This window comes from Gallus gallus, chromosome 3 (genome assembly GCF_016699485.2).
Source record: "Gallus gallus isolate bGalGal1 chromosome 3, bGalGal1.mat.broiler.GRCg7b, whole genome shotgun sequence".
NCBI classification, from domain to species: Eukaryota; Metazoa; Chordata; class Aves; order Galliformes; family Phasianidae; genus Gallus; species Gallus gallus.
The window spans coordinates 38,792,786-38,820,722 of record NC_052534.1 but is presented as its reverse complement, the minus strand read 5'-3'; the positions used below and the strand labels follow the sequence as shown (position 1 = coordinate 38,820,722).

Genomic DNA, 27,937 nt, shown 5'->3' with positions numbered 1-27,937 from the left:
ATGAAATAATTCACATTAGAATGCACTTTGGGACATCACATAATCCAACTGCCTGCTCAAAGCACTGAATTCACACCAGCATTTTGTAGCTGAGAATTTACTCTATTAAATAGTGTTACTGGCCTCAAAGTATCCATTGTGGTTTCCACAGAAATAAAATAGGAGGCATTACTTTCAGAGCAATCTGCATGGTAAGTTTCACAGGACACAGGCATGTTGATTCGTGTCCTTCTCAGCAAACCTGTTTCCCAGGCAAGCAGTCCCTAGCACGTACTATTGCAAGAGATTCTACAACCCCCACCCCAGGCATAAGACCTTACATTTATCCTTGTTGCAGGTCACAATGTTTATTACGGGCCATTCCTCCAGCCCTTCTAAGTCACAGAGCACTGTTCTTGACCATATCAACAACTTCCATAATGTGATGTCACATTCTAATTCGATGAGGACAGGCTTCATTTCCTCTTCTAGGTCATTGATTAGTGGTACTAGACAAGATAGGCCCCCGACCACTTATAACTGGTCTCCGCGCAAAGTATGAACCACTGATTGTAAACTTTTTTTGAGCCTGGCAATCCAGCCACTTTTTCATTCCTCTAGTCCTCCCATTGGAAAGATAACACTGCAACTTTATTATATAGATGCTGTGAAATCATGCTAAAAGCCTGGGTTAAAACCAAGATAAATGATGAACAAACTGCCATAAGCACTATTCAATCTTAGCTAATAGAAGTCATTGTTTAAGCAATATACAGAAAGGTCACAAACTTATCAATAAACAACATGTAAAAGATACTCAAGGTCTTCACAGAGGGCTATCTAACGATTGCTTAAGTTTAAAAAGAAGCACAACAAAGAAACAATTGCAATAGATTTCTTCCTCTTAAGGAAGAGGACACATAAAGAAGAATATGTTTATACATAAAACAGAAAAGATTCAAACTTTAGCATCTGCAGATATAGTCCATGGAAAGAGACACTAATTTCACCACCAAGGCAAGGAAACTCAGAAATGGTATCCCCTTTTTACATTAATTATGCAACAGGAAAGATTTCATGCTGTAACAAAGAACACAAATACCAAAATGGAAGTTTTTATTTACCAATATAAATTATTTATCTTTCATACACAAACGCAATAAATATGTTGACTTCTACTTGGATTTCTAGTTGAGCAAGTTTTCATAGTGACCCAAAGGTGACTTGCAGGGAGTCCATGAAGAACAGTTTGGGTTTCAGCAGGTTTTTTTTCTTAGTTGTTGTATTGTTTTCTCCCCCAACCATGTAATCTCATATTAAGTCATAGAGAGGAGGATCTACAATATTTGAGATGCATATTGTTACTTTTCCCACAGTTATTCCTGGAGCTGTCACAAACAAATATCATACTGAAAGATGTGGCTGAGACAGCTGGTAAAGAAAAGAATTGGCTCAGGAGAAGCATCAGTTGCAGTTTTAAACACCTCTGACCTACAGGCATCCTGAATTCAGTCAAATGAGCAAATGCTAACACTGCTGAGTATAGACTACATAAGAAAGAGGAAAACATGACATCCAACATCTACTTCCTAGGAGAAAATAATATTACTATGCATATATGCAAATGTTCTGTTTTAACATGCAGGCATTGCATTTTCATAGACACAGAGCAAGGCAGATATTCAGTTAACTGCTTGTGCATACCAAGATGCAGTTAGCATGCACGTTACCAGGCACAACAGCACACTCTATAATTGATAGTATACTGTTATATATTTAACAGTACTTAAAAGCACAACAGTAAAATTAAGAAATATTATGAATTTTAATATCTGTTTGCTGCAGGGCAGTATGATGTAAAAGAACGGTCAGGTATTTCTAACAACTATTCTACAAGGAAACAAGCTTTATCCAATTGTACAGCAAAACTCTTCCCTCTGCCACAATAATTTTTGAGCCTGTTGTTTGACTCAGCAAGATTTGATAGAAAAGATCAAGGGTAATTATACTTACAGGAACTTCATTAGTAAAAGTTACATAACCACACAGAAAAAGTACAAAGCATCCCCTGAGTGAGAGAAGCACTGACATTAGCAAAATTATCAAATCTCAGAAACTCACAGGCTAATGAAGCAGTGTTTGCCCTTCATTCAGAAGTCTCCACTGACAACAATGATTTTTCAGGGAACCAGGATTAGAGGTTACCAAAAGTTCAGGTTCCCAGCAAGTCCCTCTAATCTAATAGTAGCAACCTCAACTCACCTAGAAAACACCGCTGGAGCTCAAGAGATGTTTGCTTGGCTGCTTTTTGGTGTAACACTCTGAACAACCACCTTTACAGCTCTTCACCAATCCAGATAACCTCATCTATCTCTTCTCCTTCCCTTAGCAAATTGTTTAAATTCTATATTAGAAGTGGAAATAAACCTGTTCCCGCATTGCTATGGATTACAAAGAGCACCATGTTTACCCCACCTAGCCTCATGCTCTTCAAATAGATGAATTTGGGATGGTTTCCTGTGCAAACAAGGCTGTGTGACTGAAAGAAACGTACAAACACACCATGAATATCAGAGTAGCAGTGAATCCGAGAGGAGGAAGACAACCACCTCCAGATTAACTGTCAAGTAAGGGAGAAAACATTTGTGCTTTCACAGGTTTATCCCAATAGTTTGATTCTATTAGGCAGTTTCTACAACTGTCTATATATCTTTCAATTTACTCTGTGAATAAACTGTTTCAGTTGCCCAAAAAAGGAATTTGCAGTAGAACATTACTGTTCTGATGAAGGATTTCAGCTACCTGGACATCATTTAATTGATTTATATAGATTGACCCAGATCAAAGACTTAGAGGATCAGACTAAAGGATATCCTCATATCAGCAGAAGCTATGGAAGTATCAAAACAAATCCCATGTGTTAGCACATTTTAACACTGTACAATCAACAAATATACAGAGTGATGTGGTTAGGCCAGTTTCCACAGATCATAAAACTAGAAAGATTATCACATTGGAAAGGAATAATCAGAAATAAATGAAAATGCTCACCTGTGTTGTAGGCTCTCAGGAGAACTGCAAGAAGAGCAATCTCCAGAAAGAGATCCTTCCTCAGTAGCAGTCAGCCCTTAAATGAGGTCTAAGAGAGGTGCAGCCAGGCTCCACCCCTTCCAATTGCACAGTTGAATTGCCTTCACCTGTGCTCCCATGGCTGACCGGGTCCTTTCCCCAGGTGCTCAATCAGTGGTTCAGGCTGTGACTCAGCATTTCCCACACACATACCAATAACCTTTAAGTTATATCAGCCAAAATTACTGCCATTCTTGCACCGCATGCAGAGAAGCACCTTTCAGTCATTTAGCTCGCCACACTTCATTTACTGTATAATGAGATTAGTGGTCCTTCAAAATGGCAAAACTAAGACAGTAACTGTATAGTTTCTCATGGAGCACCATTTGCATACCACATTTTTGTGAAACGTGGAAGTAAACTAACAGAAATACCCAGTGGTTTCACTCGTTAGCTTTGCAGTGACAGACTAGTGCATGCTGACATAAACTAATTCCTACCTTGTCTCAACTCATGTCACAGGTTCCATACTGCCAAACACACAACGTTTTTCTCTGGGATTCAGATGGAATAGAACAGAAGAGTAGTGACAATACTGCTGAGAAAATAGGCTATGGGTTTATAAATACAATGGGTTGTTTTGCATTAGTCCAATGAATGAAATTGTTCTCACACTGGGTTTGCATTCATCATCAATTAGAATTTTTACATGACAAACCCAGAGCATCCTGCTGAACCCAAATCACAGCTGGCAATCCTTGCGTGGCAACACAACCACTCTTTGAAACAGCTCCCTTCATTGCTATGGAGGGGAAAAAAAAAAGACACACAACATACCAGGAACAAAAATAATAAGCTGTTGTCCTGACAACCTCACAAAGGCTTACTTTACTACAGCAGAGCAGCGAGATAACCTGATCACCTTAAGCTGCTCCTAATTCTTCTAGAGCAGCTGGCCACTACAATAAGCGAGAGACGTATGCTTGCATACACACTGTATACGATATCACATTATGCATGAGGATGTATGCATATACAAAGATGCATTGTTCCCACTTTCTTTCCCACTTTATGACACACACATTTAGTGTGAATTCTCATATTGCAATACATGAGAAGTATTCATTTTTCAGTGCTGAGCCTAGAGAAATACTTAAGGTACTTGTTTCCTTGGATGTTCTTTAGGTATCTAAAAGTAGGAAATGATTAGCTTTGAACTGAAAACCACAAATGAAAATAATCAGAAAGGAAGAGTGTGTGATTAGCTCTTAGATGAATAAATGAATAAATAAGCAAAAGAAAAACCAAAAACAAGACAAAAAGAGACCACTGAGTAAGATTTCCTATCTTTCACAAATGCCTCCCCCACAAAATGTAAGAGATAGAGAGAGAACACTCATTTGCAGTGACAGTTTTGCTAACTGTGCATTAATTGCAGAATTCATTTCTACTCCCCCAAGAGAAAGGAAAAAAAAGCAGCAAGGATTTTAATACTACATGCATTTATAACATCTACAGAAAGCCATATTCTCTTCTTACTCCCCACTATGTTCTTACCCCCCTTACTTGCCACTTAATTCTCATAGCCTTTAATAATTTATCAGATATGATGGGAATAAGTGTGACAATCCAAGTTGAAGGACAAAATAGGGGTAACTGCATGGTAGGTCAGTATTTCCTTTCCCTTCTCATCATACAGAATAAGGGAGGGCCCAAAGAAAAAAAAAAATCAAAAACCCCAAACCAAAAGAAAACAGCTTCATAGGCTGTATCTGATTTAAAACAAAGGTTGGTAAGCCAAAAGGGAAACAGAAGCCCAAACTGTTGATCTGTATCAGAGCTCTGTGTCTGTATTACGTATCCTCTAACATAAACCCCATCAAACCATTCTCATGTCACTTAAGTCTGGGAAGTTATATTTTGAAATTCCTGTGACTCCAAAACCTACCTAGCAGATGAGGCAGCAGGAAGCATCGTCACAGCCGACAGGCACCGTGTCAGTGAGAAGTGAGGGGGCAACAGGGAGGGAAGGGAGAGGGGGAAGAATGAAGGAATGGCAAACGCTACGGGAGGATTATAAAAATGTCTGCAAAGCTGGATATGTCACACTGCAGGAAGCAGGGCAGCAAATGAAGACATTATGTAAGAAAAGAATCAAAGTCAATAGCAGAACTCCAAGTCTTGTGCTCAGAATTTCATTTAAGCATCTGAATTCACAGAGCTGCCGAGGGGGAGGGGAAGTCATGACAACTTCAGCTACTGCCGCCTTCCTAGCTACTACAGCACAGCTTCATACCTCTCCTTCTGGGTTTTCTAGATTCCCTCATTTCCAAGGGATTCCCTCCTCCCACTACAGCATCTTTCTTCATTGCATCTCTTAGTCCTAAATAAGCAAGCAAAATTATTCTTAAGCAAGCGCAGGTCATTTTCTTCAAGAATACAGAACTCCCCAGATAACAGTGACTAAAACAATGTCTACTGCCTCTCAAACACCTACTATTCTTAAAATGGTTCACAACAGATCCAAGAAGGCTGTTTGCTTGTGGGTTCAAAAAGATGGAGCAGCTGCTGATTACATTCATTACACATTCAGGAGATTAATTCATACGAAGTCCAAACATTTCTTAAGAAAAAAAATTCAAGTCATATGGCATCACTGCTGAGTGTTATCAAGAATTAATGGCATTCTTAACACAATCTGCATTAAAAATAATTAGTGCTTCTTTAATAGAAAAGTGTTAAACATACTTCTCCATCTACTGAATGGAAATTCCACAATTGGAGCTTGGCATTGGACTCTCAGATTGGTAGACAGTTATTACAGTAGTTGCCTAAAATAATACAGTTAAAAAAAAACAGGGCATAATAATATTGAGGTGCACCCCAAGCCTAAACTTCCTGAGCCAGTCAGATTTATAGAGGATGAAAATCCTCTTAAAAAATGAAGAGAAAAAGTGATACTTGTCTTAACTTTGCAGGAAGTAATGTTTTAAAGATTGAACACAAATTATGCTGCTTAACATATTGATATTTATTGTGGTGCTGTACTTACAGTAAAAAAATAAAGTCAGCCATCTCCTCTTTACTTCACAGCTTCCAAGTGCAGCTTGCCCAAACAACCATCAAGCTGGAGCACAAATGGACTATGGAAGTAAAACATTCTAAAGCAAAAATTGCAGCGAAAGAGAAAGGAACATTCATCAAACCACAACTTCATTTCAAGCTGTCAGTATGGCCACTGTTAGGTAATTTTGGATGACTAATGTGAGAAACAAGATAACCCAGCACCCCACCCTCCTTCCACAACCAGGAACTTGCAACGTTAGTAGGAAAATACAGGAGATATTTCTTACTCCTTATTACCAAACTGTAACACTCACCAGTAAAAAGCATGAACCTACTGGTAATAATTTAACAGCCAGCCACCTATACATAACCCTAGTTCCATTTAAGATAAGGAGCAAATACTTTCTCCTGCAGACAGAACTGCTGCTTTGCACATAACAAGCTTAGGGCAATGCCTGACTACCATGTCCAACATGATGCTGACAGTGATGAAAGAACTGCCTCAGTTCACTTGTAAAGGTCATCACGCAGTAAAAGAGTGGGATAGGCTTTGCCTGCGTGACCACTGCTTTGCTTAGTTCCTCATTTCACTCGACATCTGCAAGAATATTTCACAATGCACTTGGGTAATAGTGCTTATCAGTAAGTGTCCACAAGAAAGACTGAATTATCTTTCTCTTATGACAACAAAGAAGAAACCTTAAAGAATAGTCTGACTGGCACAGTAAACAAATGCCAGCTAGAAACAAATAAATGATGAGGTTTTGTTTAGCTCGAGGTTTCACATCATACCCTTGGCATATATGAATGACACCTTCAATTGATCCAACATGAATGGTGAAACAGCCTGGCATCCTTACAAGTAGATATTCCTTCTTGTTATATCTAAAGCGCTGCGTGACCTGGTAAACCAACCCAATGGACTTGCCAAACCAAGACAATACATTTAGAGCCTTCCCCGTGATCTTGTTCTATATGAAAGCTACATGAATTATAAATAAGCTGTTGTGGAGCTTAAGTGATGTTTAAATATCCCTAACGCATCATCGCTCATTGATGATTTAAGCGTTTTTGCATTAATAATGAAACACGTTTGAAAGATGAAATTTAAGATTCGAGTATTTCAGAGGTGGTAGCAAAGAGACAAACAGAGAGGAAATGCTGGACTGCACTGACAACAGGCACAGTTTTGGAAAGCCTGAAGAAAAACACGAATAGAGCATCAGGCCTACGCATTCCTATCCCCCGCAGGCTGCGACGCACCGTGTTCCTGAATGCAGCTCTAAAATACTCCTGTCTGAAGCAGTTACAGATAGGATCTGGGGAAAAATTAGCCGACAAACGTACTGTGGTCCTTTTTAAAACGCAGCCCAACTAAGTAATAACTGAGACTGAATTGTTGTTTCTTTCAATTTTCAAACAGCCTTTCCTATCCAGCTGCCTTCCTTTAAAGGAACGTAAATATTGTTCAGAACTATCTTCCAACTAAACAAACTTCCTTTAGCTGCTGGTAGCAGCACGTAGGGAATAATGCCTACAAGCACAAACGCAAGTCGGTCTGATCGCTGAGTGACGTCAGCCAGCAAGCAAACTAAATCCTGCTCTGCTCCCATCAGTGCCGAACCGATGTAGAAGGCAGTTTACTATTCACACGAAGGAAGAAAATAGACAAAAACAGAAATAGCAGGCTGCAGAAACAGATTACACACTTCCCTTCTCGGTGGGATATCTGATATAAGAAAGCCATCTAGCGTTAACTTGTAGAAGTGAAAGCCGCACACAAAAGAGCTTGGGGAAATTAATGTAAGCAATTCCCTGCTAACTTCTAGTTTTTATGCCGCAGAAAACACGAACTCGTTTCCCCTAGCGAAGCGGGACCGAAAGCAGACACGCTGGGACTACCGGTGCATTAAAGCGACCCGGCACCCATCCGCCTCCCTGCCCCGCTCCGTGACCGCTAACAGCCACATCTGACACTCGGCAACTTCGGAGTCGTCTTTGTCAGGAGCGCTGCCTCCGCACCCGCACCGACACGCAGCCCCCAGGGCGACAGGGCCGGAAGAACAGAGCCGCGTCAAACCCATCCCGAGGGGCTGTCACGTAACGAACCGAGCGGTGAGTTTGGAGACGCGGCATCCACCCCTGGGGAGCGCACGGCAACAAAGAGTGCCGAAGGATACAGATTGAAACGCAGGTTGAACCTCGGATGCGGTAACTAAGTAAAAAAAAAAAGCACGAAATCCACTTCAGGAGGCAGCAGGGGCTCAACAGCCTCCCTCCGCTCTCCCAGACGCGAGGCGCTCCGCAGCTCCGCAGCTCCGCTCCGAGCAGCGGCCGGCCCCGGAGCCAACTAACTCCGTGATTGCCACGCTCCCTGCAGCGGGCTTCGAAGCTCGGAGCCCCGTGCCGGAGCAGAGCTGCTCCCAGCGGGGCAGGACGGCTCCGAGGCGCTCATCCCCGCGCCTACCCGCCGCGCGCTATGGATGCGGCGGATCGCGGCGCCGTTCGGAAAGCGAGCGGCCCCCTCCAGCGCTGCGCCGGACCGCTGCCGCCCCTCGGCTCGCAGAGCCCGGAGAAAGCGGAGCTCCGTCGTGCGTAGCGCGGGGACCCCGAAGCACCCGGCGGGGAGAAGCGCTCCCGCGTCCCCGGAGATCTCCCGCGGGCGCCCTGCCCGCGGCCGGCTCGGCTCCGCTCCGCTCCTCCCTTACCTGCAGCCGCCGCTGCCCTCGCTCCGGCCGCGGGACCCCCATCGCCCACGCGGGCACCGCCGTCCCCTCGCCGCTCCTCCCTCCCCGTCCGTCCCTGGGACGCGGCCGGAGGATGACCGCTGGGACCCCGCGCGCCGCTCCTCCTCCGATCGCCGCCCGCTCCCGCGCGCTCTGCCCGGCGCTGGCTCTCGAGTGCGCTCCGCCGCCGGACGGGAGGGGAGGCGGAGGGAGAGGCGGGAGCAGCCCCGCTCACGCACTCAAACCCCACCTCCTGCCGGCCCCGCCTCCCATTGGCTTCGCCGGCTCGGTCCCGGGGGACCGCGAACTCCCCATTGGCCGCTCGCGCTGTCGCGCAACGGAACGGCCAGGCCCCGCCAGGCCCCGCCCCACGGCGTGCCTGCCGCCTCCCTCCCCCGGCGGGGGGTCGCGGGAGGGGACGGCGGGGCGCTTTGGCGTTGGTTGGGCTGGGCTGGGATGGGCTGCCGGCGACGAGCAACAGGTGGGGGGGAGGGAAGGAGCACGGGAGTCCGTCAGCCGCCGTAGGGCCTGAGCCGAGCCTCAGCGGAGCGCCGCTCGGTGCCTCCGCGGCCCCTCCGCCCCGCTTCAGGTCCCAGGACGCCGCCGCCCGTTGGCGCTAACGGCCGCTGCCGTCCCCCAGCGCCCGCGGCTCTCACCCAGAGCTCCGAGGCCGGGAAGCCCGTATGGATGGGTCGTGCTCTCGGAGCTGCCCCGCGAGGCCCGTTTCTGTGCACCGCTCGCAAACTGTGGACGGTCAGGAGCGGAGGTGCTCTTCCCCCTTTGGCACAGCCCTCAGCACGCCTGATTTGCCTGCCAAATGAGCCCCGGCCGGGCACCCGCGTTTTCCTCCCCCTCCTCCACGCTTTCTGGTAGTCAAAGCGAAGTCTGGTTTGGGGATTTGAATTTCCCTATTCCGACTCCGCGGGCAGTTCTGCGAGAGGCCGTGCACGCGGAAGCTGCAGAACAGAAGATACTATCGGCACCGACGCGCTTGCTCCCATCTTCTACCTGCTACATCACTGGAAATAAGGGCCGCTCCGACAGAACCCAACAGAACAACCCATGGCCGTTCGATCTTTCAGCCCTCCTGCTCGTTCTCCCCAGTGCCCACACCCTTCTCTCACACGCAGGTACTGTCCTGGTTGCAGCGGCTGGCGCAGTGCAGCCGTGCAATGCTGCTCCGCTGCCCTACAAGCTTCTCCTCGCTGCCCACCCCTTGCTGGGAAGTGGGGAAGGTTTTAATAGGCAAGACATCCAAGGCACCCGGGACAAGATACGTTTCAGATGATAAGGAAAAGTTCTTTACTGCAGGGGTGGAGAGGCACTGGCACAGGTTGCCAAGAGAGGAGGTGGATGTCCCATCCCTGAAGGTGCTCAGGGTCAGGCTGGACGGGGCTCAGAGCAACCTGATCGAGCTGTAGGTGTCCCCGTGCATTGCAGCCGGACTAGATGGCCTTTAAGGGACCCTTCCAACGCAAATATTTCTATGATTTTCTGAGCCTACTATTCATTAAAAGTAAAACTCACCCAAGATCTGTAAGTGAACAGAACTGTATTCTTCCATTTCAATCATGCCATAGACCACGTCCTTCTTGGAAGGTTCACTTCTTTAAAAGCTTGTCCAGGAAACGTCAGTGAAATGATGGGGAATTACAGGAGGTGCAAGGAACACACAGGGAGACCGTCAGCACTCGCTTGCGATCTCCCTGCTGCCCGAGCTCTCCTCATAGCAGTGCTTACAGGGATGCTCACTGCAGCCAGTCTCCACTCCAAAACCCAGCTGGCTTCCCGGAGCTCAGACTCCTCACAACAATTGCTGACTACACCCCCCCTTGCTGACAGTCATGCTTTACTCTGCACCTCTCTCTCTGAAGGAAAACTGGATCACCAGAAAAATTGTTGTCTTCTCTCGAGGTGTCGTCCTCGCCCCGTCCCCCCCCCCCCCCCCCCGCCAGCAGCCCGAGAGCTCTGCAGGAGCAGATCCCCACCTTAGCAGCCGCCGCTAGGTGTCCTCTGCGCAGGCACTATGCTCTGCCCGTTCCCTTTGCGGGAGCCGCCTGCTTAATGACTGAGCCGCCTCCACCACGGCTGGTTCCTGCAGCCTGTATCGTCAGCCCGGCTACACTGTTCTTTTTATGAGCTTGGCTACATTTCATGTGCAAACGTAGGAAGCTGGTACAATGCTGTACTAACAGGTTACAGAGCTGTAATATTTGGTGTGCTAAGAGCATTTGCATTTATTTACAGGGTTTCCTTTTAATATCTCATTTTATAAAGCACTTTGGATACAAATCAGCCTTCTCCGAGGATATTTTGGTGTTTCACTTATTATCCCAAAGAGCACTATGCTAAAAGAAGAAAAAAAAATGACTGAAGTTATCTGTAAATCATGGCATTTCCTTATCCTCTGATAAAACGCTGGCTAATCCCTACCACACTGCAGCGGTGAGAATAACTCCTTTTTGCACACAGGGTGAATTCAGCCTGGGTCAGAGGGCTTAATTTGGACGTGAGAAATACGGAAGTAGTCTGCTGGTGTGGTGCCTCGGAGGCTGACATCCACAGGCTACCTATGGCACTGCGTGTGGATGGGCAGATCCTTCTCAGCTGACAGCACGCGCTTTGGGATGGAATGGTGCTACCTCACTTAACAGGTCTACATGGTTACAGCAAACAAGCCAAATGTGTGCAGGTTGCATTCCCAAAATTATTTATTACCTGCATCTTGACAAGATCCAACACACTGATATGCACCAGGGTTTTGCTGTTGGAAGAGTCTGTGAGCACAGCTTTTTTTTTTCTTTTCTTTTCTTTTTCCCCTTTTCCCTTCCTTTTCTAATTATCCCTCTCTCAGTCCCTCAGTATCACTCCATTTGGCTTCCAGGCTACCATCTGTGTACCCTCAGGGAGTCAACAAGAGAAGAACAAGGGCCAGAAAGCAGAGCACAGGTGAAAAGAGGTAAGCAGGAGCTTCTTAAAATAGTAAAGGGCTGTTCAAGCCTCTAGAGCACAAAAGCATGTGACTAAGAGGAATACCCTGCCCAAACTAAAAACCAATATACATAAAAATGTAATTGGAAAGAGTGGGGAGAAAGAGGAAACTTCAGCTTCTAATTCATTCAGTATTTCACTTGAATTGCCTATTAAAGGACATTTGCCTCAGATGTGGGATAGATCATTTGCAGCAGAACAGGCTGGCCTTAGACAATATGGATGCAGAGCATACCATAACAGTTCAGCCAATGGCCAGAGAGCATACAAACAGAAGTCAGACAGAAGACATTCCACAGGCCACAGCTCAGACACCTCTGATCAGAATGTGTGCCAACACTTCCCAGCAACATCTTCACTTGCCCCTTCACATTGAATTCTGCAGTAGGGGCAAGGCCTACTCAGCTCAACCATGTCTGAAGCCGGCCTTCAGACACTGTTAACGCACAGGGAGTTGATCCAGCATCTCCTACAGGCTGCTGCCAGTGGCAACGCTACAACCAAAAATGGAGTTTCCCATTTGTTGTGGTGGAAGTGGTGCAGGAGGTGAAGAAAACATCCGGTAGCCACATGATGAGGCACGTTTTGCTGACACGAGGCACTCGTGAATAGGCAAGCTGAAGAAAATTTAGATTTGTTTCCTCAGCTTTGGGCGCAAGCCTAGAATCTTGCTGAAGTAAGTAAGTGCTGAGCACAAGGTCTCACTCAGGCTGAAAGATGTCATTTCCCTCACAAAACCTCTTCACTGTCATTGCTCACTTGAGTTCTGAGGCATTTAATAAAGTGAGGTGCGCTACAAAGCCTTTAAGGCGACCTCACCTCCCTCTGGCCACGCTGGAGGAAAGCTGCAAGAAGCAGCTGCTGGCTCTGTGCTCGCTGTGAGTCACCGAGCCATCCACAGGTTGGTGCTACTGTTGGCACTGCAGGCAAACCCAGGGCTTCAGGCTCCTGCAGCTCCAGCAACCTTGGAGCCACATGCACAGCCTGGGGACATATGAGCCCTTTTTCCAGTAACCACAGCTGTTTGGCAGTTTCTTGCTCCTAAGGGTAGGCTGAGGGTGGATTTTGATCCTCTAACCCCAAACTGCCCTTTCATTTGGACATTTTGGGGGTGAAACCAGTTACTCACATTCTGTAAGGGACGCATTTCATCCATTGCTCTTAAAGCACAAGCACAATTTACTACATTGCTAGTATTTTGTCCCAGTGAATTCCCTAAAGTGTAAGCAATTCAGTGAAATAAAACGTCCTCTGTTCTTGAGAGCTCAGATGGAGGAAAATACTATTGGTTTTAATTAGCAATATCCTTCAAATGAAACCCCTATTAACCAGAGGAGCAGGCAATATTTCATCTCACTTCCTCTAGTTTACTTACTACTGCCTCCCTTCACTGTGGTTTACCAGCAGGAAACCGCTGGAGGGGACATATCCAGATGAGATTAAACAACATACAATTATCATCTTTACTATTACCAGGCTGGCAGTATTTCTGCTAGATCTGAAATGAGATTCACAGCCATTTTGGCTTCCATTCACCATGGAAAGAAGCCACTCTTTTAACTCCAGGCTCCCAGCCCCCAACTATTTCATTTGCTAAAGGCTGTTTTTCCTTTGGCTGGGTTCACCCTAGCCAAAGGTAAATAGGAAGCAGCACCTGCATGTCCCAGCAGTGGGCACCTCCAGGGGTAAAAGCACGGTGCAGAACAGCAGCTGTAGCCTCTCCTCTGCTGAGGTGGAATGAAAGCCACCAAAGGGCTTCTTTCAGTGGTGGTGAGACTACCACCTGTGTGCCTGGCCTGGCACATTCTGCTCCAGGTTCCACCCGATGGTCTTCCAACGGATGCAAAAACTCAAGGGTATAGAAGAGAGATATATAGAAGAGAGGATGACAGAAACAGAAAAAATAAAAAAGAAAAAGAAAAAGGAAAAAGAAAAAGAGAAAAGGGCAGATTTCTCTTGGGCTCTGCTGATCTCACTGTACTGCAGGTAGTCTGTCTGAATTTCTTAGACATTGCCATGCTGGGTAACACATTACCACTTTGCTGCTGTGTGGGTTGACTCGTATAAAGCCTAAGAAATATGAAGCCATCACATACATCACTTTTTATGTGAATAAGGGCAATTATAACCAATACCTAACACAGATGATCAGCTTGGACTTGCAAAAATCTTGCACAGTCTTTTATGGGGTCAGTACTCTTTTGCACTTCCCACAGAGTGCTGCTGTGCTCTTTATCAGGAACCTTCAGCGAATTGAAAAGACATCTCTAATCCTTTAGCTACTTCGCAGATAGTGAGACTTCATTAATTCCCAAGGAATTTCTTCTGCCAGGTAAAGGAAAGTTCACCCAAGAAGGAAATCTCCTCACTGCAAGTAAGTTGCAACACCTGACTGCTGGGGAGGGATGGGAAAGGACTGGAGCAAATTGGCATGATGAGGCTTGTGAATGAAGTCAGTCAGGGAAGAAAGAGCCCAGGCACCATGAGATAGGCTGTTTCAGCACATCTCCCAGGCAACTTCTGCTGGCAGGTCCCTTAATGTTTGCATCTTACTGCAGGCAGGCTGATAATGGGTACAAGATTTCCATTGTAATAACCACTGAATTCAGTTCTTAATAAAAAACCGCTCCTCTTTCTTTGGTTGCCATTAAGTTGACAAGCATGCTTTCTGGGACTGACATTTTCCAGATTTGGTTTTAGCACACATCAGGTTTGGGATATTTGAAAAGTGAAAGGAAATCCATGGAGCTATTAAAGTATGCAAAGATTATTTTTCATGTGGTCTAACTCAAACTTTTGCATCGACCAACTCAGAAGAAAAGTGAAATTGAGACTGTAAACATAATTCTTTCGTAAAACTCCATAGCTCTTGATAAAACATATGTCCAGAGCTAGTTTTTAAGAAGTTTTAAAGCTGTGGCATTTCTTGGTTGGTAATTTTACTATGTTTGTTAAGACTTCCTTATGAATTATTTTAATATTCTGTAATGAGATATAATTGGATGTCTTTCTTCAAAAACAGAATAAAAGATTATTTTATGTTTTGACTCGACAGTTCTTTCAATAACTGAGGCAGGCTGAAAAAGTGAAGACACTATGAAATCACTATTGATCTCACTACACTAATCTAATTTATTTGGGAAAGGCTAAAGCCAGTGATGCAAAGTATGGGAAATCCATTCATAGGCAGAGAGATTGATCTTTGTTAAGGGCATCCTACTGGAGGAAGATTTGTTAATACCTTTTCAATCTCCCATAAATTCTTGTACTTAAAAGCTCTAATGGCTCATTTGTGATAATCCAGTCTGACCTCCTGTATACGACATGTCATTGAACTTCCATGAATTAGTTCTTGCTTCAGCTAGGTGTCTTCTATAAAAATGTCCTGTCTTTCTATATGCGTTCCCATTGATGGAAAATTTACTGAAATCCTTGCTATATTGCTTCAATTACATTTGCTGCTAAAAATGTGTGCCTCATTCCTAGTTCGAACTGTCTGCTTCTCACTTAATGCCCTTGTTATGCTTTGGTCTGCTATACTGAAAAGTCCGTTCATGATGTTCAGTGCTGGTACATACTGATCATAACTGAGTTATTTCTCCATCAGTTCCTTTATAAAGTAAATACACAGCACTACTCTCAGAGTTTTTCACTATGAACTGTTTTTCATTTTCCACAATAATTCTCATGGCTCTTCTCTGACTTTACTTCCCTTCAAGTCCCCTCAAAATTTCTTCCTGAAATAAAGGAGGACATAGGTGTAGGTGATAATGCTCTCAAGAAACCCCTTCTCAAGCATGCATCCTTGTGAAGTTCCTATTGGATGTGTTTGTTAATTACATTTTAAATTGTGATGGTAGAATCTAGGCTCCCATTCTACCTTGCATCTCCCAATTGTTTTTAAGGCATTCTGTTTGAAACAGCAGAATGGTAAGAAAAAATCATGACTTATTCTGTAGACCTCTTACGTAGCTGCTCTACTGACCAACGCTTGAAGTTGAAACACTGAACATTTTAATTCACAGGAAAACTCAAAATCTTACAGAAGTCATTTGTTTTAGTTCCCTAAAATACATCTAGTGCCATGCAAATTCCTGTACCTTTGATGGCTCACTCACATGGCCCAAAGCTGCATTTAACTCTTTATCTTTGGGGTTAAGTGGTAGATGATAATGCCTTACTTGGATCACGTACACATGAAATGAATTTCTGGTAAGTTGGGCTCACAGGAGACAAAAAAAAAGGTGAGGAACCTTCAGCCTGGGCCTCATAACAACATCTGAGCTGCCCTTGTTCTGTGTTGTGATGCTCAACTGATAGTGCTGCTTTCTAAACCTTCCCTGCAGGAAAAACTTTCCCCACAGGAATTCACAGAAGATGCAAACTGAGGATTGCTAGGCCCAAAATGTTTGTCTTTCCATTGGTGCCATTTATAACACATCATTTGGTGGACCCACTCGTGGTCCCTGCAGAATGAACGTGCTCCTGCCTACTGAAGACAGATAGAATGTAACTTGGAATTTAATTTCTCAAATGTGTGTCTCCTGGTGTTTTGGAAATGCTGAATCATGTCTTTCAATTACCTTGCAAGCTGCCGGCATTTTTCCAAAAATGATCACTTCTTTGTCATCCACAGCTCCATTTTCTAGTTTTGCAGCCTGCTGAATGGGTAAGAGTGTAGCAGGAAACAAAGAGTTTCTGACTCATCCATCATGAGACATCTTAACAGTTCAGTGAGTTTTATTCTTCTGCTATGACTCTTCTCTCGGCACTGAGAGTAGTATCACAACAGTATCTATATGTTTTTTCTGATGCTGCATTAGAACTTGTGAATTCACTGAGCATCCTGCTTCAGAAATGAGCGAGCCACAAAAGACAGATTCCAAATACCCTCGGTTTTCTTAGTGTTTAACTTACACGTGATTCAGGCCAAACTCAGATATTCTTAGACCTGATTTCATCCCACACCAACAAGTAGCATGCATAGCTTTGGCAGCAAGGCATGGCAACCCAGAAGAGCCCAGCAATGGCAGCTTTGCTCAGTTGCGTGCCCACTCTAGGCAACTTTCTGCACAGGGGCAATGTAGTTTTGAGCAGGAAGTTTGGGGTATTCAGTCCCAGAAAGAACATTACAGAAGAGGCTTTATTGCTCAGCCAGCTGCTGTCAGTTTGAGCAGCTTGGCTACTCACTGCTACTGAGGTGGCCAGAGTCTGCAAAGTGATCCATTCACAAGGCAGACAGGTCCATACTGCCAGGCCTGGAGAAGTGGGATGTTTCAGGTTCCCAGACAAGCCAATTATACTGGCGAGACACCACAAAGAGTTATGACAGGCACACATGGCATTAGCTGAATCCTGTGATTTTCTACTGCGGTTATTTAATCATTTAGCTACTATTTGAGAAACTTCAGAACATACCAGCTTCTCTTTATCTTTTTTGTTTTTCCATCTTTTCCTGTTTTATCATTTCTATTTGTTACTGTTGCTTTTTCCATTTTATGCTCTAAGGTCGTTTTATATGAGTTATTGGATTTGACAGCCTGCCACTGTGGACACTGGAGAACTGGAGGAGACAAGCAACCATATAACCTTGCTCTTTTGGTCTGATTGAAAGCTTCCTGACACTGTAGAAATTTCTTCGTTTTCTTCAGCGAGTTTTATTTCAGAGTCTTCTAGCACAAATTTGGTACAATATAAAGGGGAAAGAGGTAAGGTGAGCAGCTTTCAACTGCCAGAGAACATTGCTCTCTCTCCTCTCCCTCCTGAGTGAAAAACATCACATTGCTTCAGAGCTTGGTTATGTTTACAGATCACCAGGAGTTGGCTCCAGCTTGAAGAGCCTGCAGCAGCATCAGAGCAGAAGGTGCAACAGCTGGGCAAGCAGTGCAGCACCCCAAACTGTGAGCCCTGCTGAAGGATAGGTCCACAGAATCTGGTAGCATAGTGGTCACAGGGCTGTGCTGCTTTCAGGACATGTAGGTACATAGCAGTGTTTAAATAAGCCACACGAATTTCTCTCTGCAAACTTGGTCAAAAGCGGCTCTTTGCACGGTGCCTCAGAACAACGCAACCATCCCCATTGCCTTATTTCATGGTTTGATTGCTGTTGTTCTTGTTTGCCTTCTATCCTTTACAAGTCAGCTGCAGAAGTAAAAAGATCATTCATCCATTAAATAGACGGGCGGACACAATAACATTCACCATGGTGTTTGCCTGTTCTACCGGTTGGTTGATAATGTAATTACTCTTTGCATAACAGCTAAAAACTGAACAGACATGGGGATTGTGTTTCCAGAGAGTTTTGCACAGATTCTGTAAATGAGATAGTGGCACTCAGGTAATCTCCTGATTCTTATTGCTTTTGAAAGGCTGGTATTTCTGTAGATACTATCTTCCTAATTCTGTTGAGCGAGCATGTCTGCACTAGGTGGGAACTGTTTCTTTCTGGCCTGCTTTCCTTTTCACACACATTATAAATGGGGACTGGCCTCACAGATTTTTCTCTCTCAGTACAGCGAGGTATGTTACCTCTCACCTATCAAAACAACATCACTTCATGGTGAGGTATAGAAGAGCTGCAAATTGGCTTTTATTTTTGCACTGTGCCTTTCAACGTTCCCTGTACAGCAGCACCCCATCATATGCTCTGAATGTGGATGAAGCCAGGCCCAGCAGCTCACTGCAGAAGTGATCATCAGCTCTTCAGTTCCGGTTACTCCAAACTCGAGAAGGGTTGGGAAAGCAGTTATGAAGGACCACATAACTCCCCTCAGCCAAGGAACAAAGACAACTCACAATAAAGGAAAGGAGAATGCATTTAGTCTAGTTATTTGTTTGGGCAGTTGAAAGTTAGTTTTAATTATGCCTAATGTCTCATGTAGTGCTATCTTACAGCCTGTTGAAACAGGCCACTGTTGAAATAATGAAGACGTAGTAACGTGAGATAATGCTGCTGTGCATACTGCTAAAACTGACCTGAGCTGTGAGAAGGATCCATTCTTTCTCATGCAAACTGGGGCTCACTCTAGTAAAGCACTAAAAGTTGCAAAGCCAGCTTCAGCACCACTATCTCTAACTCCCTGAGCACTGTTGCTTCCTCTGCATGCAGCATGGCAAGTGTGCTGAACCTGCTTTGCAGGGCAGTGAAGAAAAAGTGAGAGCCAGCACCTTTTCTACATGGGCCAGTCCTGAGGAAGTCAAGTATGGTTGCTAGCCCCACTCACAGGCATAGAACAAGGCATTCCACTTGAGGTAGGGCACTGCAAGGACCTCATAAACGTCTCCCTAATACTGATCCACAGGAGACTTGTCTTCTGTGTGCTTCTTGGAGACAGTCCAACGTTGGGTTCATAAGCAGCCAAACAACTGTCATCCCTAGGACACAGAGCACATTCCCCACTACTCCTCAGCAAGCTGCCAGCTCTGTAGGGCAAGAAAGCAGCAGGAGCACGGCAGCAGGGCTGCAGGGAAGTACTGGAAATTGTGCTGCTGCATGCAGGCAGGAGGATGGGTACTGAAGTCCAGCGATAATCCCTGGGGGCTAAATCAAAGACTCCAGCACAGACTGCAGCCCTGAGGAGCTTTTCAGGGAACCAGCAGCGATCCTTTGGGAAGAAGCATAGAGAAAGATAAAGCACCCTAAGGGAAGTGAAGTCTTCTTGCAGAACAAGTGAGTAAAGGCCAGCATGGAAGACATAAAGTTCTGCAGTTTGACAGTGTGGACTAGTCAGAGTCTTGCATTTTCAGAGAGGTACAAAATTGTTTTGCTTTTCCCAGAACTCTGTAAGTGACTTCCTATTTGGCCCACTTTTCTTTCAAATATCACTCACAGCTTGCTCAGCCCAGACCTATGGAATAAGCAGCAAAACTCCCATCACCTCCAGCTGGAACAAGATCAAGCCCAGGACATATATAGCTTTTTAAATCTCATATGACACCAAAACACCAATTTATAGCACAGTGTGGATTTCTTTTAAATGTCTGCATGCTCAGTTTGCCTGAAGCCAGACCCCAAGAGATACTGTGACCAACAGACTCTATACATCAGCTGTGGGAGCTCTGCAGAGGGGTTCCAGTGCATATGCAGGGGAAGAGAGTTGCCTTTATGAGACTATCAGGAAACTATCTTTAGAAAAGTAAGGAATTCTCTAAAAAAAAATAATCTAGAGTAAGCTTTGCCCTACATAGAAACAGGAACTTCTGTTCCAACCCATTCATAAATTGTATTACTGGCATTATTACTTATCATAATAGTATTCTATTATTTTATTGTATTTACATTCACAATTGCTCTATGAGGAGCTGAAACATGTTTTATCTATTTTACAAATAGAAATAGCTACAGCACAGAAGTAAGGGTCATATTCAAGGTGACAGGAGATTCTCAACACAGCCTACAGCAGAATTCAGGTCTCCCATGTCTCACTCTGCTTCCCTCTTCTTCAGGCTGCAGTGCCAGGCACTGTGCACAGGACCACGCAAAGCACGGAAAGCTGCCTCTTTTTTTTTAAGGTATGTTGTTTTCATTACATAAAATAGCTTTTTTTGTGTGTATTTCCATCACAGTGTAGCTGCCAACCTCATGTAACTCCTTGCCAGCCTCACATCTGGAGGCTCTAGACTCTGAAGATCAGCCAGAGCTGAGGAACCCCAAGGTGATGTAAAGCCAGCATTTGTTCTTTCTGCAACAGTGCCCAAATATTACACCAGCCTGATAACAGGTTTCATTACTATGCAGGCCCAGCTGGAGCAATTTGCAAAGTCCAAGAGCAGTAACAGTAAGATGTTCCAAAGGATAGGATCTGCTTTTGAAACAACGACTAAAAGAAAAACAGAGAAGGAAGAGAGAAATCAGAAGAACTTGTAAGGAACAAAATAGAATGTACTGTCTGAGCCAGAAACAAGTTTACATAAGGTTTAATGGTGATACTCTTACTTATACTTAATGGTACATTAGCATATATGGGGTAAATTATTACTGACACTGAGGCATAAAAATTAGATCCATCAGGCTATAGAAGCAAGAAAGCTACTATCTGGAAACATCCTCCTAAATTAACAAGCCAGTGAAACTACAGGTCAATCTACTCCAAATCTGTTGAGCAGATGATGCTTTGAAATGGCCATGGCTGATGCTTCTGAAAGTGATTCACAGACGTGCTTTAGAAGCAACGCTTCAATAGAGAAAGAAAAGAAGCAGCACACTTAAATGTATTCCAAAAAAAAAATCCCCAGCACATTCAAATTAGCTTCAGCCTGTTTTTTTAAGTCATCTGGCAGATACAGGGAACTATGGTGGGCACAACCATCTCATGTAGCTGAAGTTGTCCAATAAAGAAAAATAGAACTTGAGAAAAAAGCCAAGGTGAATATTCCAAGGTAGGGTAGCAGATGACACTGCTGTCTGGACATCTGTTATGCTGCATGTGATGGTTCCTCCAGTTACAAAACATTATTTTCAAGGAACTCTCAAAAAAGTTTAGACCTTTGGCATCTCCAGTGACATCTCTTAGAGTTTTCTCAGATGAACACTCTTTTGCCAGGAGGCTGCAAGGAGTGGAGAAGGTAGATAAGAGATATTTTTTTAAATAAACCAGACAACTGGCACTCTGGAAAGAGGAAGACGTATCCCCAAAAAAAGCCTAAAAAACAAGGATACAAAATTATCAGAATTTGTTATCTTAGAAGTTCTCAGCATGAAGGAATGTATGTTCCTGCAAAGTAAATTTATTCTAGGACTACAAGCTTATCGCCATTTTATGCTACTTTATGCAGATTAATAAATCAGTCTACAGAGGATCTTTCTAAAAAATCATTCAGTGTTGGTGTGTTTGTGTCTGTGTCTGTATGTGTGTGCATATGTGTGTGAAAGATTCAAAAGGAGAGGTCAACTAATTAATTAATACAAAACAGAACAGAATACTCCGAGTTGGAAGTGACCCACCTAGAATCATTGACTTCAATTCCTGGTTCCACACAGCACCACTCCAAATCCAAACCCTCTGTCTAAGAGTGATGTCCAAACCCTCCCTGACCTCCAGCACTCGGGGCTGTGCCCACTGCCCTGGGCAGCCCGTTCCGTGCCCACCTCCCTCTGGTGCAGAACCTGTCCCCAACCCCCACTGCCCCTCCCCTGACACAGCTCCATGCCGTTCCCTCGGGCCCTGTTGCTGTCACGCAGCTGCCACGAGGGCTGAACAGCCCAAGGAATCTCAGCTGCTCCTCATACTTCTTACCCTCCAGACCCTTCACCATCTTCACAGCCTTCCTATGGACGTTCTGTAACAGCCTTATGTCCTCATATTGTGGTGCCCAAACCTGCAGAGTGGTCCAGATAAGGCCATACCAGTGCAATACAGAACACAGAAGCCATTTACAAACCAGTGAAATGGGAGTTAAAAAGGACAGCTCATTTGAGAAAACTCTTGCTAGAATGCATGTCACTACAGACAAGTGAGCACAAGGTATCCTCTCTCACATTGCTGTTGAGGCATCTTCTATCTGCTCTCCTTGGCTACACATGGGGAAGTCTACCAGTCCAGCTAGCAGCACTGGGAGCCCTCTGCTCCTCAAAGAAAGACACAAAAGGGATATTAAGACCAATGGTTGGCACCAGGAGAAAAATTAAACCATCCCAATCTGCCAAAGAAGATAACACATGGAGAAGATGAGGAAAGCATTACTAAAATGGCTGGGAATGCTCAAAGTGAAGAAACTGGATAGTTATCAATGTAAGACCTGATTCTCCTGTTATGCTGGTTTTAAGACAGTATAACTGCTGACTATGAAAGATTTGCTTCTGATTCAGAGTGAACTAAGCACTTTGTGAACATAGTGATGAGCATCATGAGAAGGTCTTGCTTGCTTGCTGCTGATCCTGGTATATCTGAGTCATGAACTGGCATGACAGCCGGGGCTGTCACTGCCTCTTTTTCACCCACTCTTCTGACCAGATAAGCCAAGCCTGCACTCCACCTGCTCCCTGCAAGGGAACTAGTTAAGCTACTTCTGAGAATACACATGACCAAAGCGCACTTTACTCTCTGTAACCCAGAGACAAGACCATGGGCAGTGAGGTCCTTCATCTGGTTCTATGCTCTTGGTGCCTTCCTTGTACCAGCACTGTTGTTGGCCAGCCCAGGCAAATGATCCAGCAGATCATAGATTCAGGTGAGGTACCTTTCAGCTGGATCTGTTCACACATACGATTCATCTTGAATTGTATCAATGTTCATTTCCCTGCAGAAGAGGCAGCAGCAGGAACAAGGGGTCAGAAAGGACAAGGAACATAACCACCTTTTCAAGCTCCTGAACAAGTTTATGCCAGAATAAAGCAACCATAGCAACCATGTAAAATGAGAAGCTTAGTAAAACACAAACATTCTTTTTTTCTTTCATCAGCTTTTAAGAGAATTTCTGTGGCTATAATTTTACTAATGTCTTAGAGACATTGACAAATTCTGCCCAGTTTGGAAATCCCACAGCAAGAGCTCTTCCTCTGTTTGCTTCCAGGACAGCTGCTTGTCTTGAGCAGCAGTAATATCTACTCATAGCCATGCCATACTAGTAGTAGAAGTGCTAATGAATAACATGTTACTCTTCTGACTTCTCTTTTCTGCTTCTGTTTGATAGACCATAAATTTAAAGAGCTAGTCAGGCAGAAAGTGCCACTGCCAAATTCTATTTTAAAGTGGAATTTCCTCCAGGAATACAATATGAACTATTGGAGTCTGCTGTGTCTCTCCACCAACACTATCACATTAAACAACACCTCTGGCAAATGTAGCTTCAACTGAAAATTAGCACACATTGAATGTGTCACGTATAAAGATGACCAAGTTTTTCATTTCAGATTTAAAAAGCAAGAAAATCTATGGTTTGTTTATTTTTGCATTGCACGCACATCCCATGGCAAATAACAAAAAGATTCCCAAGAGATGGCTCTTACCTAGAGAACATGAACTGGAAGCTTTAATAGCACCAATATACAGGTGTCAGTGTCACTGTAATGACTGCACTACAAGTCAGGGTCTGACACCTTCATAGAAGAGCGTTGAAACTGTAGAAATCAAGGCTATGAGATTGTCTTTGTTTACGTAAACCGGTCCGTAGCAGGTATTCAAACAGCTGCTGAAATTTGCAACTACATTTAAGGTCATAATTAAAGCTGACCTCCCTTCACAACAACGAAACTGTCACGTCAGCATAATCAGAATAGAAATAAAGGGAGTAAATATAATAGGTAAATTATCTCTGGTGATGGGAGTTTATGTACTGTGAGACACCTGTTGCCACAGAGAGAAGGATCTTTCTCACAAGACATTTACAATGTTAAAGGTAGAGCTACCTGGAGATCAATATATTTTTTTTGTAATAAATATATAAATACAACAGAATCAGTGGTTTCAAAAGTGAAACATTCACAAATCTGTAAAATGCAATCTTATCAAAAGGGCATTTTAATTCAAAAAAGGCCTCTTTTTTCCCCTCCTTTTCCCATTGTAATCTCCGTTATTCACCCCGACAAGATGGCGTTGGAATTCAGGATGCTCGTGTGAAATTTTGCAAATGAGCAGAAGCAAGTGAAAGAAAAACAAAACTGGAATTTTACAAAACTGTTTTCACACAGCAGTAAAATTCAGTAGGTCCTTCTGCCTGCCTTCATCTGGTCTTCCACTAAGAAGTTACAGTTTATTTTTCATAAGACACAAAAGAAATACTGTCAAGCAAGAACTAGTAAGTAGAAATGAAGATCTTATCCCAGCTTGAAGAACTCCTGCTAGCAACATGACTAAGTATTTGTGATTTCCTGCTCTTCTCCAGGCAAAATTGACATGATGAACAGCAACGAACTTTCTGTCTGAACCCTTACCTTAATCTTTGATAAAATGCTGATTTCTCCATGGAACTCCCTGCATTCAGTGTTTCGTTCTCCAGAAGTCAGAATTCAAAACAACTGTCATTGAAGGGAAACAAATCATAGGGCAAATGGGGTGGTCAGACATGATCAAAAACTGAAAGCAGAAAAAAATGTGGACGTGTTTTTACACTCTGCAAACAGCTGCTGAGAGTAGGGAAGGGAGCTGCTTCAAGTTCCCCTCTTAATTCTGCTCACTGGGGTGGCAAGCTGTAATGGCTCATGGGCACGGAGTTGTCATCTGAAATCCCTTCCCCATCACTGTGCATGGTGCGTGGAGAGTGCTTGTGAAAAACTGCCCTGGAATTTAAGAACTTGAGGAACACTGAGGCCTTTCAAAAACTGAGGGAATACCATCGTAGGGTAATTCAATCAGACCGGAATCTAGGATACATCAATCTTCATTTAAATCTCACCTCTGCAATTACAGAAATCAATGCCAAGATCTTTGATTAATGTGGAGATGGCAGACTAGCAGAAATGTGGCACATTCCCAGCCTCTGCACTGTGTCTGATGCTTTGTGTAAGGGTGACACCTTCAAGACCAGCAAGTGGAGAACTGCAAGTTCAAGGGTGGCCATCACCTCTGTGAACCAACTCTGTTACTGCACTGGAGAAGTAGGATTTACTTCTGGATATATTTCTAAAATGACAATCTGCTCTTGCATTTGAATATATATCAGAAAAGGAAGCTGGGAATGAAAAAAAAAAAAAATCCTTAATGTGTCCCTACACTGTAAATGACCTCTGTATTTGCTTCCAATGACATAGTTAAATTTCAGCTTGGTCTGCTTTACATCCAAAAATTCAATCCAGTAGTTTGAATTTAACATTTTTTTTCAAAGTTCTGAGTATTGCACTGTGTAAAAATAAATGCTGGAAACAGTAGGATCATAGTCCAGGATTTCAACTTCAGAATTGTTTACCCTGGTAAAGAGTCAGTGAGGCAGCGAAGTATAGAGGGAAGGCATTATAAGGTAGTTCGCCAGGTGCTGGCTTTACCCACACCTCTCAGCCAAAGAAGAGGAGTGTGAATGACCACATAGGCTACACGTTTTTTGTCTGGTGTCAAATCTCTAACACAATAAACTCAACACATTTTTACTGCCATAGACCTATATCACAGAATCATAGAATGGCTTGCGTTGAAAAGGATCACAATGATCACTGAGTTTCAACCCCCTTGCTATGTGCAGGGTCACCAACCACCAGACCAGGCTGCCCAGAGCCACATCCAGCCTGGCCTGGAATGTCTCCAGGGATGGGGCATCCACAGCCTCCTTGGGCAACCTGTTCCAGTGCGTCACCACCCTCTGTGTGAAAAACTATATGAAGCCTTGCTTTAAATAAACTGGTGGTATCGACCCAGTACAGAGTAGGTAAGTATGCAAAAGTAGGTGAAACGCAAAAGATACCATCACAACTGGTGCTTGCTGGCACTGCCAAATGCCAGCATAAGAGGACAAGGGAGCGGTGTATAACACAAACTGATCATCACAAGCAGTGCTCTAGAATGGAGCATGGAAGATTGCACTATGCAGCCGATGTCACAGCTGTTCTGCTAAGAAGTAAAGAATTACAGTGTCATAGGGTGGGAAGCATGAGCAAAGTTCTACCCATAAGAAAAAGAAGAACTGAAGAACTGAAAGAAAGAAACCAAACAGTGACAAAGCCAGTCTGTTTCTCAAGAGAACTGCATGCAATGATAGTCAGCCATTAGCAATGCAAAGCAGCATTCATTTCTTGAAAAATCATTTGAAAGCAAACAAATGCTCTTTAATCCATAGAGTGAAGCTTCCACAATCTCTGTATGTGAAATGTATGATTGATTTGCATTAGAGTAAGCAGTTTACATTGTGTCTTCCTCATAAGAGGCTGTTCCAAGGCTTCCTCTAGACAAAGTCCAAAATCTGAGAACTACCCTTGAGTTCACCAGCTTCAACATATTCCCTGCTGATGGTCATGCATTTGTTTCACATGTTGTTTTTAAGTTTCTTCTCTCCTTCCTTCCTTCAAAACATGTAGAAGAGACATCATCTGTAGTGGAAAGAATCTTTAGCTAACTCATTGGTTGCAAATTATTACTACCGAAGTGGATAGGGATAGTTAAATCAGTGTGAGATCCATTGATCACAACAAAATTACAATTTCTATATGAGCTGAAATGCAGCCTGTCTTTTGAGACAGTATAAAATACACTTTCCAAATCAACACGGCATTTAACATTTCCTGCCTCGGTTCACATATTTGACCTACTGTGCTGTGACCTCAAGGGTTGTAGTTCAAGACTTAACGTGAATTTAATGTATCCATGCCCAAAGACCTTTGTCACAATCAGGATTCTGTTCTCTTTAGTGCTTTTAAGTGTATTTAACAAAAAAAAAAAAAAAAAAAAAAAAAAGGGGGGGGGGGGGAATGGATTGGGAAAAGCTTACAGTTGAAAATGAGTGGGCAACACCATCAAGCTTGTTTTAACAAGAGAACTGGGAAGCATACCAACCGTTCATGTTAAGTTTGAAACATCGCTCTCCTTGGCAAATCAGGAAATGGTAGAAAATCTGCCAGCTCTTTTAAGAAATCTTCTGGGCTTACTCAGGAACACAACTTTGTACTCCATACCTACTTATAGAGTAGAAAATTCTTGTGTATATAAAGGTAAAAGAAAATATTTCCTCACTCTAGAATTGTTCATTTGGTTTCTTATGAAGAATGCCATAGCGAAATAATTGTAGCTGTAAATAAAAGTTTGTATTGGTGTAAAATACAAGAATCTCTTATAAGGCAAGTATTTAGATGGAAAAGAGACACAGAGGTGAAGGAACAGCTTATAATCTGTCAGCTGCCCCCTGGCATGGTCAGGGTGTCCAGCTATAACAGGCAAATACAACAGCACCAAGATTAACTCTTTTTAAAGAGGTGGACTAGTCTAGACAGTACAAAGAAAATTGTGCAGAAAAAGACTGCTCTTTTTCAGGCACTTTTTCTTGAATGCAAGTAGCATCAAGTATCCCTGCAGTTCATCCTCGCTGGGCAATAAAGCAAGCAGTTGATTTTCCTGCACTTAATTTTGTGTGTCTATGTATCTTGATTTATATATACAGAGGAAACAAGAAGACCATTAAGGATGAAAGTAATTGAACAAAGGGCAAGGAAGAGGAATGATGTAACCTCGCCTGACAGTGATTTCTTT

At 43.7% G+C, this 27,937-nt stretch overlaps 1 protein-coding gene and 1 long non-coding RNA gene across 19 annotated transcripts in view; one reads left to right on the top strand and one right to left on the bottom strand.

The window, feature by feature from the left end:
• The window catches only part of SIPA1L2 (signal induced proliferation associated 1 like 2), a 264,070-nt gene that overhangs the window by 133,545 nt on the left and 102,588 nt on the right, over positions 1–27,937 (bottom strand). For 5 of the 11 annotated variants that reach the window (XM_419564.8, XM_040698289.2, XM_040698290.2 and 2 more), the window contains exon 1: positions 8,823–9,033. The exons of 4 other annotated variants lie outside the window; for them this stretch is intronic. The gene's annotated coding sequence lies outside the window, so the exon portion shown is untranslated. Of the gene's footprint in view, positions 1–3,030; positions 3,087–8,822; positions 9,034–9,496; positions 9,589–27,937 lie in introns of those variants that run through there. 2 more of the 11 variants (XM_040698286.2, XM_040698285.2) reach the window with 2 other exon arrangements.
• LOC121110437 lies at positions 9,387–21,773 on the top strand. Of its 8 annotated transcripts, none has more exons than XR_005858876.2 (4): positions 9,387–9,970; positions 11,725–11,799; positions 14,164–20,342; positions 20,569–21,773. It is a non-coding gene; the product is annotated as an uncharacterized LOC121110437 (long non-coding RNA). The 8 variants fall into 8 exon arrangements; XR_005858874.2 differs by lacking the exons at positions 9,387–9,970; positions 14,164–20,342 and adding exons at positions 11,058–11,619; positions 20,397–20,485; XR_005858873.2 differs by lacking the exon at positions 9,387–9,970 and adding an exon at positions 11,058–11,619.